Below are 5000 nucleotides of genomic sequence, written 5' to 3' on the forward strand. Positions count from 1 at the left end.
CCCAAAATTCGAACACATAGAGATAAATCAAAATCCCGATAAAACGACACATGCAACGGATAGTGCAAGCTAATGTAACCCTTGTGAACCAGAGACTCGGGTTGGCTTCTCAGCACTAAATCAAGTCGAGCAAATCTTGGTAAACAAAATATATCATTCAGCATCTCGTTTTTCTCTCTTTCAATCTTTCTGGGGATTTTTTCCTCTTATCCTCCTGGATGGCGGCGTACTGATGTTGCAAGATATTGATAATGTTGAAAGCGGCTTTGCATTGCAATGTAGATGCATCGTTGCTGCGTATATACTGATGATGGTCACAGGGAAGGAGGGGGGAGTAAAAGTGGAAGAGGGAGGAGGAGGAGGAGGAGGGGGAGGACGATAAGGAATAGAAGAAGAAGAAGAAGAAAAGAAGGAGGAGGAGGAGGAGGAGAAGTAGAAGAAGAAGGAGGGGGAGGAGGAAAGAAGACGAGGGGGGAGGAGGAGGAGAAGAAGGAGGAGGAGGAAATGACAAGATGGAAGAAGAGGGGGAAGAAGAGAAAGAGGAAGAACAGCAAGTGGACGACGAGGAGAAAAGCGCAGAAGGAAGAGAAGAAAGAGAAGGAAGAAGAAGAGGACAATGAGGAAAAAAACCCTGACGAAAACGAAACCAAAGAAAAAAAGAGAAGAGATAAATATAACAAAAGCAGAATCCTTCATCTTAGCCACTGCAATTTGCATCACTGTTTTTGTCCCATTCCCCGCGTGCTACAACTGTGGACTTCCTTCCTGTAGCACAAGAGGCCTTCCAGAATATTCGAGTGATCTTCAGTCGGGCAAGAAATGATGGATGGGAACAAGAGGTTCGAAATCTCTGCAAATGGCGGCTCATGTGGCAGAGAGCGCGGGTATAAAACTATTTTTTATGTGTGTGTGTGTTGAGAGAACTTGTTTAAAATATTATCTGGCTTCTGTTTTTGTTTACTGATTAACTTGATGATAGTATTAGAATAATTATGAGTACATTATGTAGAGGTCTTTATACGAAAATATGATATACTCTTATTATTCGTAACACTGAAGTACAAAAATAATAATAAAAAAATAATAATAATAAAAAAAAAAATACTAGATCGCGGAATTAATCTTTTCATCTAAATAATCTGATAATCCAAGATAAAAAAAACGTAAGATTCTAAGCCATCTCTATTCTCTCGCACTCTCCACGCATTGGTAAAAAGCTTGATGGATAAGAGATAAAACGAGAGAAAAATATGGATTGACGAAGCAAAGCAAGTGCTTATTCGAAGGGACGCCAAGTGCCCCCCCCACCCCCCCATCACCGCCGTCATAAGCTCCCCCTCCTCCTCTCCTCCTTCCCTCCCCCTTAAAATCTTTAAATAACCCTCCTCCTCCGCCTCCCTCCTCCCCCCCCTTAGATGCAACCTGTGCACAAGCTGATCGCTATTGTCTTCATAAACATGGCCAAGGACGCTCATCTTGATGTTGTTATTGTTTTTTGTTGCACTGAGTGCATTGACGTAAATTATAATTATTTTCTTCTTTCATTTTTTCTGAATGAAATAAAAAACACCATTACAACTATCAAGATTTCGAATAGATGTCAACCACCAACCCCTCCCCCCCCCTTCAAATAAAAAAAAAAAAAAGTAAATAAAATAAACATATCGCTTTGAACATAAACTAAACAAAGAAAAAAAAAATACGGGAGCGAGCTGACAGGCCGTTAGCGCGCTCCCGACGTCCCAGCTGCGCACACAAGGGCCGGGTCGCCGCCGTGCTCCTCGCCCCGTGTCCTGCGATCTGTCACGCGACGGCCCTGACGCAGCGGCGAGAAAATAAATAAGGCCCTTGCTTTCTTTGGGGAGATTAATTGCATCTGCAACCGTGGAGGCGCATGTGCGTGTGCGTGTGCGTTCTGTGTCCACGCGGAAGGGCATGTAGCGGGGAAACACAAACATGTTGCGAGTCTCCAGACGAGCATGTCACCCCACGGCGAGGTTCTTATATATACATATCATGTTTATGTATATTAATGTATGTAAGAATGTATGCATTTATCAGTCTATCTATCTATCTATCTATCTCTCTGTCTCTCTCTCTCTCTCTCTCTCTCTCTCTCTCTCTCTCTCTCTCTCTCTCTATATATATATATATATATATATATATATATATATATATATATATATATATATATATATATATATATATATATATATATCTATGTATATCTATATATATGTATATCTATATACACGTATATCTCCATATAAGTATATTTATCTACCTATCTATATATCTCTCTTTCTATCAGTATCTGTATCTATATATATACATATATATACACATAAATGTATTTATACACACACACACGCGCGCGCACACGCACGCACACACACACACACACACACACACACACACTACACACACATATATCACACATACACACACATACATTATACACACACACACATATATATATACATATATATATATATATATATATATATATATATATATATATATATATATACATATATATATATATATACACATATATATATATATTATATAGATACATATATTTATACATATGTGTGTGTGTGTGTGTGTGTGTGTGTGTGTGTGTGTGTGTGTGTGTGTGTGTGTGTGTGTGTGTGTGTGTGTGTGTGTGTGTGTGAGCGCGCGCGTGTGTGTGTGCTCAAGCACATACCAAACATCCCTTTAACCCCCCCCCCCCCGCCCGTGCCAACGACTGGCCTCCCTCGCCCGGCACGACCACCTCGTTTGCACGCCATTGTTCCACCTCGGAGGTACGACCGCCCGCTGCCGGGATCTGCACGGCGAAGATTACTCGGCGGGGGAGGGGCGGGCAGGGAGGGGTGTAGGGGAGGGGTTGAGGGAGGAGAGAGGAGGGAGGAGGGAGATGGGAGGAAGGGAGAGGGAGAAGAGAGAGTGGAGAATGAGGAAGAAAGGGAGGAGGAAGGAGGAAGCAGATGTGTGTGTGTGTGGTGGTGGTGGGGGGGGGGGGCATAGAATGGGGGTAGAAGGCAAGAAGGAAAGAGAAGGAAAACAGAAAGCAAGGAAAGTATGCAAAAACATGATCAAACATGAGGAAATAGTAGGAGAAGGAGGGGAAGTATGTAGACAGATAAATAAATATATGTATGAATAAATAACGAACTTAATAAACACATCCAAAAAGAAACAGACCCATTAATCAAAATCAAAAGAATAAAATGAATAAATAATTGAAAAAAACACGAAACCTAACAAACCCCGCGTATAGAATCCAAAGAAAACGCACTCAAAGAAAACAGAATCACAGAAAACGGAATCCAAGTAAAACAGAATCACAGAAAACGGAATCCAAGTAAAACAGAATCACAGAAAACGGAATCCAAGTAAAACAGAATCACAGAAAACGGAATCCAAGTAAAACAGAATCACAGAAAACGGAATCCAAGTAAAACAGAATCACAGAAAACGGAATCCAAGTAAAACAGAATCACAGAAAACGGAATCCAAGTGAAACAGAATCACAGAAACCGGAATCCAAAGAAAACGGGCTCAAAAAAACGCCCTCCTTCCATTCCTCCATTCCGCCCATTCGTTCCGGGCGTCGAGGCCAGAGAGGGTCCGGACGCTGCCGTGGGCGCCGGGTACGATGCCTGCTGCGGCGCCCGGCTACTGGGGCACGCTCGCCTCACGGGGCTCGGGGCGGCGCTGGCTTTTATCTGTTCTTTCTCTTTCTTTTCTTTTTAGCCGGTCTGTGTAGCTATCTATCTATCTAGGCACTTAACTGGCTAATAGATAGTGTTCTTGTTGTATGTATGTATATATGTATGTATGTATGTGTGAGTGTGTGTGTGTGTGTGTGTGTGTGTGTGTGTGTGTGTGTGTGTGTGTGTGTGTGTGTGTGTGTGTGTTTTTAGGTATGTATGTATGTATGTATGTACGTACGTATGTACGTATGTATGTAGTATGTATGTATGTATGTATGTATGTATGTATTTATCGATCTGTCCAATAGTCGAATGAATAATAGTGAAAATAACGATAATGATAAGTGAAAATACAAAGGTTGCATAACAAAAAGTATATGAAAAGAATAAAGAGCAGATCTAGCCAAAACAGATAACTAATTAAATTATAGAATAACTGACGAAGGAATTGATAATATGAATTAAAAAATTAACTCAGGTTGTATCTTTATCATTTCCTCTCCCTCTTCCTTCTCCCCTAACAATCCTTTCTTCTCTCTCTCCCTCTTTATTTCTTCTTTCCTTCACCTCTCTATCCATTCCCTCCCTTCTTCTCCCTTACCATGTTCGTTCTTTTTCTCTCTTTTCCTCTAGCCTTCATTCTAGCCTTCTCTCTCTCTCCCTCCCTTCCCCCACTTCACTCTTTCTTTCCCTTTCCCTGCCTTGCCTCCCCTTCCCTCCTCCCCCACTTATTTCCCCTCCCACCCCTCTTCCCCTCATTCCCCTCCCTACCCCACTTATCCCCCTCCCAGTCTTTCCCTCCCTCCTCCCCTCCTTCCCCACTTATTCCCCCTCCAACTATTCTCCCTCCCTCCTTCCCCCTCCCTCCTTCCTTCCTCCCTCCCCCTCCTTCCCTCCCTCCCCCACTTACTTCCCCCCCTCCTCCCCTCTCCCTCCCTCCAACCCCTCTCCTTCCCCTCCCTCTCCAACCGCCAAGAAGACGTTCCTCAGGGCGTCTTGGCAGGAGCTAAGAAGAGAATTGACACCTGAATGGGCTCTCCTTGTCACTCTCGTCCCGTAAGGATCCATTTCGTCGCTGGCCCTAATCGAGTCATTCTCTCGGGCGACCAAAGGAAGGAGAGGAGAGGAAAGAGGGAAGAAGGGAAGGAGAGAAAGGAAAGAAGGAAGAAAAGAAGGAAAGAGGGAAAAAAGGAATGAGGGAAGAAGGGGAAATAGAAGGAGGGGGAAGGAGAGGAAAGGAAAGAGGGAAGGAGGGGAAGAAAAGAAGGAAGGAGAGTT

At 43.2% G+C, this 5000-nt stretch overlaps 1 protein-coding gene across 1 annotated transcript in view; it reads right to left on the bottom strand.

Annotated features, from left to right (window-relative positions):
• Positions 1 to 5000, bottom strand: part of LOC113806667 (ADAM metallopeptidase with thrombospondin type 1 motif A) — a 169906-nt gene that overhangs the window by 40416 nt on the left and 124490 nt on the right. The window lies entirely within an intron of this gene.

The sequence above is a fragment of the Penaeus vannamei genome, chromosome 29, assembly GCF_042767895.1.
Source record: "Penaeus vannamei isolate JL-2024 chromosome 29, ASM4276789v1, whole genome shotgun sequence".
NCBI classification, from domain to species: domain Eukaryota; kingdom Metazoa; phylum Arthropoda; class Malacostraca; order Decapoda; family Penaeidae; genus Penaeus; species Penaeus vannamei.